General features: G+C 41.1%; 1 protein-coding gene across 2 annotated transcripts in view; it reads left to right on the forward strand.

The window, feature by feature from the left end:
- Window positions 1–20,774, forward strand: part of Zeb2 (zinc finger E-box binding homeobox 2) — a 127,203-nt gene that overhangs the window by 1,252 nt on the left and 105,177 nt on the right. The gene's annotated exons all lie outside the window — the stretch shown is intronic.

Here is a 20,774-nt window from a genome sequence, read left to right on the forward strand (position 1 = left end):
GCAAGGGGCACACCGAGCAGAGGTGGAGGGTGAAGGAGGGGTGACAGTTGAGTAGGACCTTCTGGGAGAGACGCAGAACGGGGGCAGGGTGGGGGAGGGAGGGAAGGAGGGAGGGAGGAGGGGAGGGAGGCCGAGACCCCCTAGGTGTCACCCCAAACAAAATCGTGGGAGTGAAAGGAAAAAGTGATTGGCAAGTGCGCAGACGGCTCCTGGGGGAGGGGAACGGCTGGGGACCCGAGAGGGTGCTGGGGGAGCTGACGGCGGAGACTGAGTTGAAAAAGGAAAAAAAGAACCCTCAAAACAAACAAGGAGCCAGCGCCAGCCCCGAGTCGGAAAGGAAACTTCTCGCTCCCTTCGCTCGCAGCCTGGTCACCCGCGCTGGGCCGCACAGACGCTCCCGAGTGGGGCGCGGGTCGCAGCGCCTGCCCGGCCTCGCACTACCCCAGCCCGAGCCGGGCTGGGACCGGCCGGCCCCACTTGGAGCAACTTTCGCTAGAGAAGACCGCTGTGCGCGCCCCCGGCGGCCGAGGGCTGCGGGCGCTGAGAGGGGCGGCTGGGGGCGCAGTGTGGGGCGCTGGAGTGAAAAAAACACAAAGACCAGAGAATTTTGATTAGAGACAAATGATGCGCGCGCTCTCCCTCTCTCTCTCCCTCTCTCTCCTCCCCCCCCCGTGTGTGTGTGTGTGTGTGTGTGTGTGTGTGTGTGTGTGTGTGTCTTTTGCTTGTTGTGGTGGAGGTGTCGAACCATATGGGGGAGTGATAGAGGAATTTTAGTCAGAAACTGTTCGTTACGTTATCCTGCCTTTCCTCTTTGTGCTGTCTTTGATCTATTTGCTTGGCTTAGTATTACAAAAAACAAGTACAATATCCGAGCTGTTTCCCCAAGATTCAGATCAGGCTGCCTCTAAGTCTCAGTGTCTCTCTCTCTCTCTCTCTCTCTCTCTCTCAATATAATTTAATTTTTCTTCACTCTGGTGCCTGGTATTATTTAAGGTGGTCCTTACACAGGAGACCTCCCCTTCTCCATCTCTGGGTAATTTAGTAGACACTAAAATTACACCTAATGTTCCCCTCTCCTCTCTTGTGTTTCTTCTGTTCCTTTTATTAAATGTTGGTTATTGATTTTCTAAAATCAATGTCTGTTGTGGGGCTTTTTCCCCCCTCTTACAAGTATCTAAAGCACGTTGCTGATCAACTGGATAACAAAAGCTTTGTGTCAAGGAGGCTTTTTTTTTCTTATGTTAAACAGTCATTTTTTTTTTTAAGAGAAAGAGATTTAAAGCACAGCTACCAGAAGTATTCTTTTGCAGAGAAGATACAGAGAAGACTATTTAGAGTGTTTCTTCCACCTTCCTCCTTCCACCCCATGTAGGATTTTGCCACTGCTGACCAGCCTGGCCCCAGCATTGAGGTCAGGTCAGAGCCCAGTTCTGGGGAGAGAGCCCAGCTTCTTGGGGACTCTCTGGGTTGCTAGCTACGAGAGGGTCCTGTTGGGGACTTCGCAGGTGGAATGGAGTGCCAAGGGGGTGTGCAGTCGTGGACACTGCATCCATTTCTCCACCACCCCAGCCACTAATCTGGGAGAAGCCTCCACACTCTGAAATGGAAATTTGAATTACGTGTTTTAAGGAATTCAGCCCAGACCCTGCGCATTTAACATACGCCTGTCTACTGCTTACAGCTTTTCTAACTTTGACTATTACCTGTCTCTTTTTTTCCAAATAATCTATGAGAAAACATGCTATGAATTGGTTACTTGTCAGTATCTTCACTGGGTTTAATGTGACTGAGCAATGTCCTGGTTTTGAGAAGCAGGTAGAAGAGACCCCCACACACACACCTTTTCATTTTCTTTCTCATCAAACACGTATCCAATGCCTTTGTCCTTTGGGAATTGCCAGGATTTATCTGAACTAAGTGGATTTTTCTTCTTTCCTGGATTCATGGAAAAGATGTCACTTTCCAGCTTGTGTCTTTGCTGATAACACTAAATATGATGATGCTTATCAACATCATATAGCAATTCCTGGAAAGGAATAATGGCAATAATAATCATAGAAGTAGAAGCTAGAAGTAGAAAAAGAAGATGGTCATCCAAGAACCTAGAATGGCACTTTATATAATTTTAATGAAGTCAACAGTGTGTATATAGGCCAAGGCGACAAGGAGATAAACATAAAGCAGTGTGTGTGTGTGTCTTTGTGTGTGTGTGTTTGAAAAGCTGGTTGAGATCATAGGTTGGAAAACAATGCTGTGTACAGTTATTAAAAAGCAAAGGAGAAAGAGATAGTTCAAAGAAAATCAATGTACAGAGAAAGAATCTAAATTCCAAGCTTCCAGATTCTTAGGCTAGCAAGACGCTTGGCAAAGACAGTGCCAGGGCCAAGCTAACCCAAAGCGGGCAGACAGTCTCCTTTCCCCCACATGGAAAGGCAGAAGTCTCTTCCCAGAAAATAAGATGTGCAGGAGGAAAGGGGGAGCGGGGTGAGGGGAAGGAGCCAAAAAGCAAGTTGCCCGAAGACAAGAATGTGTGTCGGTTTCAAGAAAGTTCAGTCAGATGATCCTCAGTCGCCTGACTCACTTTGTAACACTTTCACTGAAGCCGGAGTGGAAGGGGGAAACAGCCCCCCTTTTTATTCCCCTGATTATACCCCACTATCTCCACACAGCCTTGGAGTCAGGAATGAGCACTCGGAGAGGGAGATGCCCGGCTGCTGCCTGCCACGGGTGCAGCCCAGCCGGTTTGTAACTTGTAAAGTTTGTTGCTTTGCCCCTGATTCAGGCAGCTGGTCCTGGGATGCTCCAGCTTCCCTCGCCTCCCTCAGAGCCTGGGAAGAGGTGTCTGCCTCCCTAGGCTGCTGCCTTCCGGCATCAGCCTCTGAAAAATCACACACAGGCACACGCACATTGTAACAAAAATCATATCTGGAAACTGCTTGTTTCAGAAAAGGCGATGAAGTTGTCTTTTAAGAGAAAGCTAAATTAGGAGAGGAGAAAATGGAAATGGAAGAAGGAAAGAAAAGTTGCGTTCTATTTTTCTCCAAAGTTTCTGCTTAGGAGTTGGGAACTGTGTGGGGGAGTGGAGGAGCTTTTGCAGGCATCTTTAGTCTCTTAACAATTGGTAAAGGGAAGGGATCAAGTTGAATGTTTTCAGAGCTATCTATCCTAGGGGAGAAACAAACAGATGAGCAGAAATGATTTTCCCTGTTTAGAATAAACCCTCACTTCTCACCAGTTCCTTAAAGGGAGCCAAGGTGCTCCTGCTTCAGAGGTACTTAAATGGAAAGAAAAGGAAATACAGTCCACCCTTTCTTCAGGATGCTACTCCCAGCTCTGCTGCCTGGGAGGTGAAGTGGGGATGGGCACCTGAGTGTCAGAGCCCACAGTCCACACCAAGGAGGGAAGTTGCCTTCGGATTACAGTCCATCACAGACTTGGTTGGCTTTGCAAGAGTGGAAATCTTTTACAAGTAGTTTTCTTCATGAAGTTGATAGCTCATGGGGTGACTGTTTTCCTGACTCTGAAAGAACTCAGGCAGTTGTGTGGCAGGTACCAATTCTGAGGGCGCTCCAAGGATATCCATCTCCATCCTGTTCTCTCTGTGCAGATCTTCTGCAAGTTTGGTCATGCTGCACACATACCAAGCTGGGGGCTGTGTATTTAGATGGATCTGTTTGTTTTATTTCGATTTGGAAAAACTAAGTCAATTAGGATAGAAACATGCACTGTTCTGCAGCAGTCCAGTGCCCAGGCTGGTGGCATCCCTGTCACGGTCCACCAGGGGTTAAGGTAGGCTAAGGGTTTTAAACTTTGCATTGCTTCTCTGTTGCCAAATAAAAATAAATTCATGCCTTTCAGCATTTATTTTCAAACACGGATAAAACCAAAACTAAAGTTCCCTACTAAACTGCTATGCCATAGATTTCATATGTGTCTGTCTCTTCTTTCTTTCTTAATTTGCTTAAAGAAAATTCCAAGAGGCTATCAAAGACCCTAATACCATGTTAAGAATATTTCCTAAGGAAAATGATTCCTGAAAGTAGGAAAGGAGGACGTTGCTAGCTCTCTATCAGAGCCACGCTTATCCCAAGATGTGGGAGATTCTTTCCTTACAACAGTTTTTGTCATCTGCATTCTTCCAAGGCTTTTAAGGTGCATTTTCTCATGTGTGAAAGGAAATTCTTTGTCCTTTTCCTCTCCAGCACCGTGGCTTCCCAAGGTAGACACTATTTTGTGCCTGTCACAGAGAGAGGGAGCGCAGGTCTGCAGTGCTCACAGACAATTGATTGTCTGCCCTAATGTGTTTCATTTACATGTTTATAACGTCAATGGTGCTGGGGTGTCCACTGTACCATTCATTCCCGCATTCCCACAAGGGGGCAATTGTCTGAATGGCCAAGTCAGACACCTTTTTGATTGCTCTTTGGTTGTCTTTTTAGAGTAAAGAGATAAAGGAGGAAAATCTGTGATGCAGAAACACTAGTTGAAAATATACAGAATTAAATGTCACCACAAAAGCAGATGTTAACATAAGCCCAAATATGCTTTTTAGCCAAGATGTGAAGGTTGAAAAAAAATAACTCAAGCAGAGGGAAGGATGATTTAAAACCAGGAAATGTAGCCCCATCCGCTCCTTCTTTATGTCTTTTCCTTCTTTAGCAATCAAAAGATGAAATGTGATTTTCCTTTTTATTTTTAAGCTTTGAAACATCCAGGCACCTCTTTGTTATTTGTATGTTTGCTGTGATTTGTGAATTTTGTATATATTTATATAGCCCTGTTTATGCCAACAGCATCAGCTTACCACTTGGAAAATATATTGAATGACTATTTGGGCTGTGGGGAGTGTAAACTTTTAAAAAGTAAGATGCAAGTATTTCAGCAAGCATTTTTAAACGGGGAATGATAATAATCAGTAAGCTCTATGGAAGCCCTTGCCTTAATAGCTGTGTGCCAAATACTTTTATCTTGGGGGACAGTTGTGTCAGAGTGAAAGCTCTCAAGAAAAGTGTAACTAGTAATTACAAAGTAAATAAAGGATTTCTTTTTAAGGTGTTGTGTGCCGTTTTTATGTGAGGAGTGTGTGTGTGTGTGTGTGTGTGTGTGTTGTGTTTGTTCTCAGGGGTGTGAGAGGAGAAGCCATCCATGTGTGCATCTTTGGCTTTTCTCTCAGTTCTCCCTACAGATTATGCATATATGTAGCCCACATGAATACACCTGTTTAGAAAAAACATTTCACAGTTCAGATGGTGGCTTGCTGGTGCATTTAGGTAAGATAGTTATGAGAAGTTGGTCTGATTTCAGGTGTGGTAGATGAGAGAAAATACTAACTCCTGTGTCATGTGGTAGGAAGTAAATGAAGTGGAAGGGCGACTTTTATAATTTTGTAGTAAATTAGAAAAAAATCGTATGTAAGAAGATTTTGGCCTCTCTGGGAAGACACACACACAGTAGCTGTACCGTTAGCTGAACCCCTGACACGGCGGTCTTTTGAATGCCTTAGGTATGATTTCACTTTCGCTCACATCAATGCTGACCTGAATGCCTTTCATATCTGATCCGCTGTGTCTCTCCCAGTAAACATCCCCTGAGGGGAGAACAAAGAAAGGAGCTCTTCTTCTTCTTAATCACAATTCAGCCCTTTCACCGCCGGCAGGCAGGCTCCATTTGCATTCTGCCACAGAAAGCCAAGATGAAAAGAGAGAGGAGAGAGAGAGAGAGGGGGAGAGAGAGAGAGAGGGAGAGAGAGAGAGAGAGAGAGAGAGGGAGGGAGGGGGAGAGAGAGAGAGAGAGGAGGCAGAGGATAGTAGCTGAATAAAATAACTTAGGTGTTTGTGGCTGTTTGTTGGGCTTCCCCTAGTTACCAGCCTTACATAGTTGATGCTCAACCAGGCCCTGTCCCTCCTGACAGGCATATAGGGTTACAAGATGACATGTCTGTACTATTCATGGCCACCCGCTCAACACTTGAGGTAAAAAGTGTCAGAGAAGGATCAAATTCTACCCCAGAAGCCTGTTAGGATTGGGGTCAGGTGTGTGTACTTCCCACCCCTGAGCGCTCCTTACGATTTGGCTTTAATAACTATGATTGTTTACCATGGGGGGCGGGGGCAAGCTGGTGACCGGGCCCTTGTCTGGTCTCAGTGGCAGGCGCTCACACCCAGCCTAAACACACTGATAAATCCTCAGGAAAACTGGAAAAGACTTTCCCATTTTCCCCCCTGACTTTTTATGATAATTCATATTTTCAAATGAAAGGGGAAAAAAGCCAAGAAAGAAACTCTCAAATGAGCCAAAAAGGAAAAGAAAATTCTCTGAAAAGAATTTTAGGGGGAAAAGTTGTTCTATTTTAAAAAGCTTTGAGGGCTGTAAAGTGCCACGTTTTTCACACCTTCTTCATACTTCTTTTTTCAGATTTTTTTAGTATGTTTAACATTTGTGAGATGACAGCCTTTTTGTATCTCAAACTGAATGCTTTAAGATTTGTAGGGAGGGGTTGGTGGTATTCACGTTCTCTTGAGAGAGAAAGTTTGTGCCTAAAGGGCTCCTTCTTACTGGGGATTGTTTAAACCCTCGCAGGCAGACCTGTCAGGTTTTACAGTGTTATTTGCCTCCATTTTCAACTGCAAAAGTAACATGCAGCTAATGGTACTGGAATGAGATCACCACAAGAGCAGAAACCTCTCGTGACAACTTTTCAGCTGTTATCTAGCTCCTAAACTGTCTTGTCTTTCCTCCTCTTTCTGAAACCACTTTGGAGATACCAACAGTTTTTCTTCAACAATTAGATTACACATACAATACACCACACACACACACACACACACACACACACACCACATCACACAGATGTACTTTGGAAGTACATCTCCCCAAATAGCACAGTGAATTATTTGAAACGGGGTGGGGGGTAGGCTTTTCCAACAGCCATTTTGGCATATTTCACTTATGAGACCAAAACTAAGATATATTAGAAGTTGTACATAAACATGTGACACAGATTCCTGATTTTTTCCCCAGAAGATTTACAGAATTTACAAAAAGAGATTATCTTTACACCTTCCACCCCTCCTATCCACCCCCATGACCCAAGCAATGAAGGATTTAGGTAGATTTACTTCAGTAAACACCTTTGGACACTTGGGGGGAAAGTGGGAGTCTGTTTGCAAAAGGAGCTTTTGTTAAGTGAGGTAGGGGGATAATGCTTTACCAGGCAGCTGTGATATTAACCTACCCAGCAATGCAGGAACACTCTTTAACTCTTTCTGTGCCTGGCCCTCTGAGCTCAGCAGATGAAATCCTGGTTCTCCAAAGACACCCAGAATTCTGGCTCTAGCAGTTTATTATTCAGACAAATCTTGTACACATGAAAACTGTTCAAGCTTTTAAAACAATGTGGTTTAATTAGATGAGGTGGACTTACATTGCTCATAAGCCCTCCAAATGGTGGTTTATTATTGGCAAGGACAAAAGATAGAAAAAAGGAATCAAGTCGGTACATTAAAAATTCCAGGAAATATCTTTAGAAAAGCTATTTTGTTTTCTGGCTTTTAAAATATTAGACTTCAGTCACTAGAGGGAATGAAGCACTAGAGCGAATGAGGCCTCCCTCCTCACTATAAAAGACACCAGAAGTTTGTGATGAAGAAAGGACTTCAACTTGAAAAGCTGTGAGAGGCAAATTCAGTCAGTGACATTATCTCTCCCTTCGCATCTTTTTGAGGGGGAAGTCTTGTCTATCTGTCAGAGCTCGGGAGGTCATGTGAGCCTCAGAGTCAGGGCCAGAAGCCAGCCGTTACCAACTTGAGACTTTCCCAAGCAAGCACGGCAGCTTTCATGAGGAAGGAGTTAATGGTATTTTTTGCTGGGCATAAGAATAACTTTACAGGTGTTGCATTTGGTCTTAAATAAGATTGCCTTATTTAGTTTCGAAAAAGCGTGTAGGTGTCAACGTTCGAACAGCCATAAATGTGTGAGAAAGTGAAGGGTATGAGACATGACAGAATTAAAGGTGTTTGCTATGTTGTTACACCGTGTGTCAGGCTGCAAGCTCCCTTTGTCACAGCCTCCCGGTGATTTGACAGCGCAGATCTACTTCCCTTCTAGGTGAGACAGCATTTTTAAACCGGAGTTATAAATATGGTACACCCCTGGAGTTGCACCCTGCCTCCCGGATCCGTGCATCCTATTTGAAAGTATCTTGCCCTGAGACACAATGAACAAATGCAGTATACAAGGGGACCATGGGCTCAGGGACCCAGGCAGCGCCAGCATCACAGTAGCTGGCATTGACTGTTGTTTGGCAAGAAGGTCCTCTGCCAAATCATCCAATAATTAAGTTTTATGTTATTTGTATGAACAAGTAAGCATGCAGTATTCCTTTTCAAATCAAAGAGAGGCTTAAAATTACTTTTTGAACACTTTCAGACCCTGGTCAGGTCACAGTTTGGGGGCTGAATTAAAATGATCTCATTCATGATCTAATTGAGGTTGGCAAAACCTTAGCAGTAGCAGGAGTACATAAATATAAATCAAAGACCAAAATTTAGCAAATCATATCATTTGCTAGAAATCTGCTCATGAATTATTCTCCGATTGCCAACCCAGAAGTTAAACTTTGTCTCCCCTCAGCAACAGTAACTGTGCATATTTTTTCATGCTTCTGACAGGGAAGTTAGAGGAGCTGAAGAGAGAAAAGAGAGGAAGATGATCAGTGTCTCGTCAGATATTATGTGTTTGTGACCTAAGAAGGTCTGAGAGCTGATAAAGCCTTCCACATTGACAGTGGGTGCTGCTGTCTTGGTTAGAAATTTATATGGGCTTTTAAAAAACAGACTCAGAAGAGCAAGCAGCTCAAACACATGAGGAGTGGAAGGGGATTGAACATTTCAAGAGAGATCTGATTGAACTTTGCTTTCATTTTTTTAGATGAGGAATCATGACAATTAATGATTCTTTACAAATTTAGTTTTGTTACTGAGCTGAGCTGAAAACTGAGATTTGAAGTTGTTGTTAGAATTAGAAGACAATCCAGAACTGCTGTTGTACATGTTCTAGTTACTTTTCTGTTTTGCTTTTTTAAAAAGGATTACTATACAATCAAGAATCCAGAGAGCTTTTCCTGCAATCTATAGAATTAAACATCATATTTTATGATAGGTAATCCATTTCTAAGTTGTTCTTCATTTTCTTGGTTTCTGTGTATTTCATCTTAAACCCACCCATACTCTGTTATAAACAGGAAGAGGTCTAGTTCTTAACTTGAGTACAGTATCTTGAAGTTAAATTTTTAAATCTCACTCAAATGAAGGTGCTCTTTCAAACAATAAACAGAATTGATCAGTTTAGCCAATTTTATTTATCACAAGAGCAAAAATATAAAGGAGCATTTTAAAATATGATAAAATAAGGAACATTTTTAAATAATTTCAGGTGATAGAAATAAATGACCACATTCTTTTGGGAATAGTTAATTATCATTAATTTTCACATGACCAAAAAAAACATGTTCTACATGAAAAACTGTAGCTTATTCCTTTGTACCAGTTACATTGCTCATATGAAAGCATAATGATTTTGTTCTTTATATACTTTTTTTATTTCTTTTTATAATTAACTCCAGAAAAGTGCTCCTGACAAGGCAACAACCACTCCCTCCCTGAAATAAGAAGTAATCAATAATAGATCAACAAATTAAAATCTCATGCTATGTAAGATCTGAGTCTTTTTCTCTCCAGCTATGAGTACATTTCAAGGAATTTTCAGTAACTCAGTAATCTATAAATACAGCATATAGCTTTCACCATTTCTTAGTTTAAATTGTACTTATACTGTTGTGTATAGCCAAGTAACTGTAATCAAGGAAACTTTGCAATTTGCTTATTCTTGGAAGTACCTAAGTTTCTATTTTAGACACCAAGCACATCAATGGAAGTGTTTCACATCATGAGATTTCTCAGTTTTAAGAGGTGAGGTTTACATATAAAGAACTCAGTAAGCTGTGTTTTCATAATAAATAGATCCATTAACAGGGAAATATCTCTAAACAAAATGGTTGTCCTCTAAAGATTTTCCATCACCTTTGCTCTGTTGATGGGAATTTGAAAACCAAATACATCCCATGTGCACACAGTCTCCGATGCAGACAAACACAAATGCACCCTAGGATCCCTACTCTGGTACTTTTCCTAACTTTCACTGCAATCATCTAGCTTATGAATGAAATATATTCAAACAAAACTAGTAGAGGAGAAGAATTAATGTAGACTCTTGTTGAGTAGGATTTCTCATAGGGGATAAAAGTATTCCCTATGCCACATGAGTCTTAATGTAACTTACACCTATTAATCTAAGTTTTAAGTATATGATTTAGGATAAATTACTAGCCATGTGCTTTTAAATTGTTTTCTTCCATTTTCCTTCAATATTACCAACTTTAACACAGATTATTCTAAACTGATTGCAAATTTTTCTGGTTTTTGAAACAGAGTTCTGGAGTCCTGGATAAAGATGGTATTTTAAAGTAGTATTTACAATATTCAGAAGAAAAAAGGGAAGCTGCGTTTAAGACTATACTGAACACTTAGAAATGTGTGGAGTTTTATACTTGTGCAGATAATAGTGTGAGGTAGCCTTACCCTGTGAAACCAATACCACAAATGAGACGTGTCAGTAGGTTCTTTGATAGGGCTTCTGGCCACAGTGTTTCTGTGCTGTCAAACTGCTACGTGGAACAAACACCTCCTCTGGGAGAGAGGGGTGAACGCGGAGACAGGCTGGCTTCCACCAGTCTCGGCAGCCTCTCAACCACTCCCCCACCGTCTGGCCCACCTTCCGCCGGCCGCTACCTCCGAACTCCGCCCCTTTACCTGAAACTGACACTTATAGACAGGTGCTAGGGTGTTTTCAGGGTGTCAGTGGTGAGTAATTATTGGTACACCCCACATCTTAGGAATCGGTACTCAGGAACTGCAGGCAAAATCTTTACTCTGGCGGCTTTATCTAGTCTTTTTAAACAGAACTGTACTGAACGTCTTTCACCAACCTGAACTTTTTCCGCCTTTACGTAATCATTTAAAAAGCACTTGCTTTTCACGTCTTTCCCCTAGTCACTTGAGCTTTCTTTTTTAATGTTCAAGCAATTATGTTGTGCAACGCAAAACAAAAATTTCACTTAAAAAATCCGAACACTTATTGCCTCCTGCCTTTGCTCTTTGCAGTATTATTTTAGGGCTAACATTTCAGATGTATAGTCCGATATTTTTCTTTTTCTTTTCTCTTTGGAGCCATTATTCTCTGACTAAAACCTGTTTACTGGTGCCTCTGTGTGTGTGTGTGTGTGTGTGTCCCTGACATTAAATGAATTTCCATCTTCTACTTCTGCAATCTCTAAGAAATAGATAAACCATTATATTTTTTCCCTGCTCGTATTTTAAAGTGGTGATCCTGACAGCAGGACGATTATTGCACTTTATGTTTTAGTGGATGTTTGCTGTTGCTAGTTACAGCAACACTTATCATAAGACAGCAAGAAAAGAGTAGTCCCTGGTAATTAAAGTAATGAAATATTCATTTACTCTACCTTTTCTGTAGTCTCACAAATTAGGCTGCTACATTTAATGCCTGCACTGCCTCTGTTTTTATTATAATGGCAGCTTTCGCATCTGCAATTAGGACTAATTCTGACAGTTACAATTTCTGAGGGATGGTAAACAGTGAACGAGATGTGCAGCAGAGGTATTACACGTGAAAAGCCCTTGTCTCTTTAACCTTGTTGTTTTTTTTCTCGCAGAGGTTACCTTTTCCCGATGGTGCAAAATCAACTTGACATAACTGTTCATCAGTTTCAGGGTTTTCCCTGGAGGTATTTGCATCAAATCAGCCCAGTCAAGCTTCAAGTTGAAATTGGCAGGCCAGAAACTCACAGAGTAGAGACTGGAAAAGAGACAGCCAAAGTACAGGCAGCAAACTGACAGCAGCAGAGTGAAAGACAGACAGAGGGGGAGAAAGGTTGAGAGCGAGAGCTTTTCAACTTTCATGTGCAAGAAATCTCAGCTTCTCCCGGACGGAGCTCAATAGCACTGGATCCTGAAGGAGCTTGAAAGGCTGAGTGAGGCTCAGAACACCTTCAGCTAGTTCTTACCACTAGGGCTCCCAGGCCCTGCTCTGGGATTCATTCACACCGCCTCTGATTGGATGCCTACAGGGGAGTGGGCACACTTAATTAAACAGAAGGAAAGTTCTGAGGCACCTCCCCAGTACTTATGAAAGCTCAAAAGCCAAATCTCATGATCAGTGTTACAGGAGAAAAACAAAGCAGTTTGGGTTTTTTTCTCTTTTTCTTCCTAATTGTTAACTTGTAAGAAAGTGAACAAATCCTTTTTTTTTACTAGGTCTGTTTTCTCCAGGATTCCCTCCTGGACCAGATTAAATGTTCACAGTGATCAGAGCTCAGGAGGCTGCGAATTCAAAAGTTAATGCATTTGAGTCAACAAAAACCTCCACATAGCAAAACTCACATCTGACAAGATACTCCTCTGAGCAACGTGGGGTTGCAAGTCCTCTTTGTCCAATTATGCCCTTCCTCACCTGATAATAAGAATGTGTATTCAGTTTTTAAAGGCCAGAAAACATGCCAAAACTTTAAAATAGTGATGACATTTAACTTTTATTTTACTTTTGGGAATGTCATTTTAAGAAAGATTCTATGATTGCAAAACTTTCATAACAAAAACAAATATGAAAAGTGCTTCCTTTGTCTCAGTACATTTTTTCTTTATGTCTTTAAATCACGCACATGCGCATGCACACACACACACACACACACTTTTTCTTTTTTCTTTTTTTTTGTCATCCTTCCCTATTTCTTCTAACTTGGTGTCTTTACTAGATGATTTAAAATCCTCCTCACTTTCTAACTAGACTTGGGGGTTGAATAAGCCCTTGCTTTCAAACTGTCTTCGAGCTCTGTGTATGACAGGCATTGGCTGATCTGCTGATGCCCATTCGACAGGCACTGTTGAACTCAAGTGGTGTGACGCCACAGTTTTGTTAAGCTGTGAACAAAGGGCTGAAGATGCCTTGCTGGCATCATCCATGTGCATATTGGCCTTGTCACAGTTTTGCTTGATTTAATGCTCTGTTTATTCCTAGATATTAAAACTTGAACTCTGAACAATATGTTTTCAAATACTACATACCAACTTTATTTTAGAAGCTTAAACTTTGAAGACCCTAGGATCCATTTGCTCCTCCAGTTCCTATGAAACCAATATTAAAATACAGCTTTGGAAATAAATAGATTGCCACTAGCCTGTTAACTGTTATCCATTTAAAAATGGGATTCCTGTATTAAAAAGTCTTAATAGGGTAAAAGATTTATTTTTCTTTGATCATTGGTTGAAAGTTATTATTTATTTCCAACAGAAGATTCTCACATAAATTCCTAAGGAAAAATTACCTTGTGTGTACACAGTGCAGTCAGGATGGACTTTTAAAAAGATGTATTATTTAAAAGGTGATAATAAAAGAAACCATTTTCAGATACCTGCAAAGATAGGCACCTCCGCATCAGCAGACAAAAAATAATCAAGTGGTTTTACGTTAAAGTGAGCCCTATTTAAGAGCTAGCAAAAGAATTAGGATTCAAATTTTAAAATAAAATTGTAGTTACAGAAATCCCTGTTCCACAGGCAGCAGCCAGCCCTTCGGAAGAAAGCTTAGGTTTTGTACTAAATTTAGATTCCAGAGTCCCATTGCATGTGCCTTGAGCTTTATCTGTGCTGGGTTTTTGGTTCCCCCTCCGTCTCTTTTTCTTTTCTTTTCTTCAGGTTTGCTTCAAGTGTTTGCTAAGAGATTAGGTAGGGAGTTTATATTGAGGAGGTAGCCATGGGAAGCAGCTCCCTGCTCAAAGGAACTCAGAGTGGATCAGAGTGTGAAGATACACAGGGAGCTAAGACTGACTCGGGCCTGGGATCAGGTACTTTATTTTCTCAGGAAGACAAATGGCTCATAGAAAGGTTGGTGGGATGGCATCTCCCAGCAGGAACACAGATGTTACCACTTTTAGAAACTTCCAAACAAGTATTACTGCTGGAACAACTTTATAGAAAAAAAAAGTTTAAATCTACTGCCAGAACGCTCCCTTTGAATTAGGTAAAGAGGCTATAATTTGAGATATTCAGGGTTATTTTTACCTCCATTCATAAAACAGCATCTTTCTTGAGAGCTATTGTAATGAAGGTGAGGAAGGTGGCAGAGGAGAGAAAAATATTCAGCTGTATGAAAGTATCGCTGTTAACAAGCAAGGAGACTGCATGGAAACTAGAAATGAAGTCTCCAGGGTAAAACACATCCACATCCCCACCTGCCTGCCCTGTGCATGCTTTCTTAGCAAGGACAGTTTAAAGGAAATGAATTGCCCCCTACCTTTTTTCAGCAGTAGTTTTACTCTGCGATTATTTATATCAAATAATTCTTAAAGCCAGAATAAGGCAACACAGGTCAGGGTGCCTACGCAAGAGTAAGCTTTCATTGCTAGATCTGGGTTTTTTAAAAACTTTTAATAGCACCCTACAAGAGAAAGACTTACACCTGCTAGCAGCATGGACTTCAAGATACTCTCTGGCGTGTTCTTTTACTTTCACCAGAGATTTCTGTGTTTAAAACCCATGGGTGTGAACAAGATTTAGACATGTAATCTCAGACTGGCCAAAGAATAGACCTTTTAATATATAAACAGGGCAGATGCGCACTTAATACACCAAGTGGATGTCAGCACGTGCTTGGTGTTTCCTATTAATAATACTTTGTTAGCAACTATTTATAAAGGAGATGGACAAACAGCAGGGAGCCTAAATAGTCCTCCTGCCCCAACTCTATCTCAAGCTCATCTGTTTTGCCCTGCCAACTCATATTTTTATCATTCTATCTTTAAATTGCTTCAGATGAAGCCATGATCCCCACTGTTTTGTAACAAATGCATGACTAGGACCTAAATGACTTCTTACCTTTAATGAACTATCCCAGTTTCGGGTTTTCTAAGGAATGGTTTGTAAAAGGAAGCAAAGCAGAAGATGAAGAGATCTTGCAAATGGTTTCTTTTGAACATCCGCAATTGCTTACATGGCCTTTCCCCCTTTTTTCCAGGCTGGCAGCCATGGCCTAGCCCAGGACTCATCCAAGTGAGCACGTTTCAGAACTATTCATTGGATAGTTGGAGGGAGCCACCAGCCCTGTGATACCAATAAAGTGCATTAATTGAGAATGTCCCTGAGATTGACACTGGGTATGATGTTAGTCTAGGGCATTCCAGGAGGGATTTCCACTCATGTGAGAATAGTAAGTGTACATCTTCTAGCTATCGGTTAGCATAAGTTTTCATAAACAAGTATCAGTGGCTCTTTATACCCCCAACCCATTCCTAGCTGAGTGAGGAACAAGCTCTGCTTCACATAAATAAGATCTTTGAATTTATCTGCAATGAGGTATGGCTTTAATGATCTGTATCTGCAAGCCAGCAGCATGAATGTGATCTTATTGTATCACAGTGTAGAGATGAGATAGGCCAGCGCTATAGCACACCAGTGCATTGTGCCTGAGTGTCGGGAACAATTCTTCCATTTCCAAAGCAGCAACTCTTTATTGTTCATCATTGTTTCCTTACCTCACTTGTATGCTTCTTGTGATACAGATCTGAGTGAGTTGTGCAAGCTTCAGATTTGCCAGCCCCCAGCTTCCAGGCCTAGTACAAAGTAATTCATAAACTTACTGTATTAGACTATCAGATTGAAACCAAGGGTTTCTACTAGTGGTGGAATTGGAGAGGCCATTGTTTTGATTATCATTTCATCAGCCCCAACTGATACTAGTATGCTCAAGGAAAACATACTTCAGTTACAGTTGATTTTCAGATTCCAAAATGGTGCTGCAAAGCTTGTGCATCTCTAATTATATTTTATGCTAGGCTGTGCAATACCAAAATATACGCTGCAGCAATCAGTGAGTGAACAGTATCAATCAATTTGTAAACAGATGAAGTCACTCATTCCCAAACTGGTTTTCCAAAAACAATTACTAAATTACAATAGAAAAAAATTGTACAGTTACTGTATTTGTGTGCTGTGTTACAATCAACATACCAGGGAAACAAAACAATTTAATGCAGAAAAATCATCATTCATCTACATTATAATTGCTTCTTTTTCACATCTACAGGGCGGTTAATTAAAATTGTGATTAAATGCGGTCGCGCTGCCTAAGATGTCTTGCCCAAAACAGGTGGTACAGAATTTAAAAGTAAAAAAAATGTAATTAGCATTGGAAATTGAGAAATTGCCTGTAAGAATCAGTGTTAATTTCAGTCAGTGATGAGGTAATTTATAAATGAATGCAGTGGAGGCTGTGCAAATGCACAATTGCCTTCCTTGCCATTCTTAGCATTCTCAGCATGCAGGTGAAAATGTTTTCAAAATATTGAGGTAATTTGAAAATCAATCCATGCATTCTGTATCTTTTTTCTCCTATTTGTACCAAATGCTGAACAAATGCTGCCATAGATGGCACAATTCATCAGTTTTTTAACTCTCTATGCTGCACATATTTTAGACCTAGATTAAGAAACCTAACATCCCAAATTGCAAGCCTAAGAATGCTGCATGGGTCACTCTTGTACATCTGAAGTTCTGACTAATGTGGATTTGGTTTGCTGCAAAACACCCTCATCATAAAATAGAGACCTGGAGGGAAATCTTTTCACGCACAGGAAGTACAAACAGAAAGACTATTAACCAATCCAGTCAATACTTGAAGTTTAATTTTTAAATTTTAAGGAAGAAACAGAATTTTTATAAAGCTTATAATTTACTTAGTTGTTTTTTTTTTTCTTTAGTGCTACAAATTGAAGTCAGGGCCTTCTCACTGAACTACTTCCTCGGGCCTTTTTCTTTTTTATTTTAAGACCATCTCACTAAATTCCCCAATCTGTCTTCTGTGTTGCAATCCTCCTGCCTCAGCTTCTAAAGTAGCTGAGATTATAGGCGGGTGGCATCATGCTGTTTTTTCCTTAGAATTTTTGTCTTTATTACTCTATCTATAAACTTCTAAAATTCGTTAATAGTTATTACTAGAAATAGTTTTCCCAGACATGAATTCTGCTTATTAATTTCCTCTCCTTTCAACAAAGGTGTCACTTTCTAACAAATCATATCATCTACTTAGTATATTTTAAGCATTCTATTGACACATGAGTAAATTTATAGTCTAAATACTATTTTTAAATTATTCCTATTTACATTGCTTTCACTGTTAAAGGGAAAAACACTATGCCTTTAATATCTCCTTTTTAGTGTGAGAAATTTAACTTCCATGTGCCTTTCCTGGCCTTCTGAACAATGTGAATTTAAAATATTTTAATATGAATCAAGAATATGGGGATTGAGTATCTGGCTGGACAACCAATGGAGTTAAGAGACCATGGGCCTTCTTAAGCATCCTCTTCTGTGCTTGGCATTCTGCAAACTGATCTCTTCATATAAAGCTCATCCTAAGAATATAGCTAAGTGCTGCAGATCAATTTGATCATCAGATTCTCTCATGTAAAATATTCTGCATGGTTCTTTGCTGTTTTCAGCAGAAATCAGTGATTTCACTTTGAATACTTTCTTTGGATAACTCTGACATTTTGGGGGAGAAAATGAAAAATAAAGAACAGTTTGTAACCTCATATCAGGTCTTCCTTGTGGCCCTTCCTCATCACATTTAGGGTACAAATGAAATGTGCAGTTTCGAGGTGATACCTCAGCTAGCTGCTCCAAGTGGCATGCCAGCACTTCTCCCGTATTCAAATCTGTTTCCCATTTAATATTACAAGTAGAAATAAAACGAGACCTATAAATGGAGGAAACTGAAAGGTCACCAGTTAACTCCATGATCTCTCTCCTTTCACCAGCTCCTGCCTCCCACTAACTATGAGGAAGACGGTTTCATATTCAGGCAGTCAGTTTGCCTCCCGTGAGGGTGGGGGTAGGTTTCATCAGAGAATGACTTCCTGGATTCCCTTCTGGACCTGTGCACAGAAGATCTACAGCACATGGGGCCTGGCTCAGATGTCAGGGGAGTGGTGGGATGAGGGAGTGGTGCTGTGACGCACTCCAGGCTACTCTGGTTCTGAGTTTACAAGGGGTCACAAAGGTTAGAGAATCACAGATGTCGATAGAGCTCTAGGCCCTTCCTACCCTTGAAAACTGTGTGGTAGAAATATCCTTACCCTTTACATTTGGTTCATAGTGTATCACAAGCTAGGAGAGTGATGTAGAATTACTTAGGAGGTCCCATCCATGGCGAGTGTGTGTGTGTGCCTGTGTGTGAAGGACAGTGTCTTGCCAAGTGTCTTCTCCATACTTTTAGGCACCTCAGGATCCTCAGAAAAGGACTGGACTATATGGCCAATACCAGCACTGGATTAGTTGACAAATTATTCTCTCTCTCTCTAAGTACTTTTTCTTTTCAAAGTTTGCTATGTGAGTTTATTTGATTCATTCTGCTATTCCTAGAAACAGCACTTCTTTGAAGCTGATGCCATATTCATGGAAGAAAAATGCACAATTTTTTCTAGTCAGAGTTCTTTCACTTTCTTTCCTGAGAGTTATCTGAGCTTTGCATTATGAGAAAGAACATTTTCCTTGTTTCAAAGATAATTGAGGGCCAGGGATTTAGCTCAGTGGTTCCGCTGCCTGCCTCGCAAGCACAAGGACCCGAGTTCGATCCCTGGTACCAAAAAAAAAAGAATCAAAGATAATTGAAAAGTATATCACTAGGTCCTTATAGGCCTCTGGTCTTTCAGCATGAGCTTGTGGGCTTCATTAATTTTGCATTTATTGCACACCTACTGTGTGCAGAAACTATACTAGAGGCTGTAGATTAAAAAAAACACACTGAGGAGCTCACTGTGTAGTGAGAAAGAGGGCTCTTTAAGAAATGATGAACACGTGATATGTGCTATAGGAGACTTCAGATCTAAGGAGGAGAGAATGCAGAGGGTGGCACAGCTAGATCTGGGAGCAGGAGGTAAGGGGAGACTTCCTGGGGAGGTGACTGTTGAGGGAAATTGTCACACAACATAGGTTTGCAGCGGGATGAGCAGAGGCACCGTGGGTTGAAAGGAGGACCAGACCAAGCACTGTCAGCAACTAAGATACCTGGAACGCGGAGCTCGTGTAAGATGAGTTTAAGTTGAGCCTGCAAAGGAGAACAGGAGCACAAGAATCCATCTCATATTTCTAATAGGTGACAGTGAGCTTGTGGACCATTTGTTAAAGAACAGTGACATAATCAAATTTGTGTTTCAGCGACATGTCTCTGGAGACTGTAGGAAAGATAATATGATCTAACATTTATGGAGTGCTTATAATGCCTTTGGACCTGTGCTAAGAATTTTGCCTGTGTCACCTGATACAGACTGACAACAATTCTTTCAATTAGGCACTATTTTTTAAATATTCTTTTATAGATGAGGAAATTAAGGCTTAGAAAGGGTATGAGCCTGGAGTCAGGAAGAAAGTCTACAGTTAAATGTTACTGCAATCATGGAATTTCCAGAACTACAGGCAACCGTGATCATTGACTGGAAAGATATTTGGAAAAGGAAACCCAGCATTTCCAGAAGAGTAATAGTGAGGCAGCTTAATTCTCTACTTCAGGATGAATATAAGACTAAGTGGGGAATAAGGGTTTTTTTATCCTCAGAAATCTTCCTTTTATTCATCACTAAGTGAGTTTGCAAAAGAAAATGAAAAAATCATTTCTGATCCACAAGAAACTGATCCAAGAATGTGGTACATGTTTGGGGGTTTGGAAAGAGATGGTTAACAGGCAGCCCTTAAAAACAGTGGAGTTTACTAAATCTCAGAACACAGGACTTGCTGATTTAATTCACAACATCGAGGGCTTCTTTGGCCTTATGAGGAAGCAAATGAAAATAATCCCTTTGCAAGGACTGTTTCCCCCCCTTCCCTGAATTAACTCTTCCATGGCCTAAAACTCACCAATCCTCAAACTTCTGAATTCTCCACACTGCCTTATCTCTGCCATCCATGGCAAGCCCTAAAGATGCTAACATTTTGTAACAACTATGTGACAAATTGTTGTGCTTTTATTCATGTCAGACATCTTTGCCAGGGTTGCTTGTTGTGTTTTCTGTTTGGCTGTGTCATGGGACCAAGGGTGCCTGCCTTTGTACTGCATGTCAAATCTGGTTAACATGCAGCCATTTATCTTTAAAACCACTCCGGCACAATGGCAGTGGTGCACCAGGCCACAGGGCTCCCAGCACAACCCAATTTTTCAGACCATCTTTCCTGCATATCGGGAGCACATTGGATGACAGGCAAGATGTTTTGTGATTTGGGGAATCTCTTAGAGACAAATTGTAGAGTGCAAGTGCAGTGTAACTGGACTGCTGGGTGACCAGTGAAGTGAGGAAAATCAGATACAGCACAGGCTGAAAGAATGAAGCAAGAATTCATATCTCTGTGCAGAACATGCACAGTACTTTGCTCACACAGAAAGTTCACACATAGACAAAAGCATATTTTCTTGTTGCTTATTTGCAGGGGATTCTGTAGCCGTGGCCGGTGCATATATTCTCACATAAGCCTTCTTTATGCATTCTGTACCAGTGGGTGTGTCCCTACAAGAACATGCAAATGTGCTTGTGTGAGAAGACAGTTTGCTGTTACAGATTTAAGATACGGGGAAGGCCTCCTGGCTCACTCAGG

The sequence above is a fragment of the Heterocephalus glaber genome, unplaced genomic scaffold (genome assembly GCF_053883595.1).
Source record: "Heterocephalus glaber isolate CG9 unplaced genomic scaffold, H.glaber_assembly_v1.0 deba00000347, whole genome shotgun sequence".
Classification (NCBI taxonomy): domain Eukaryota; kingdom Metazoa; phylum Chordata; class Mammalia; order Rodentia; family Bathyergidae; genus Heterocephalus; species Heterocephalus glaber.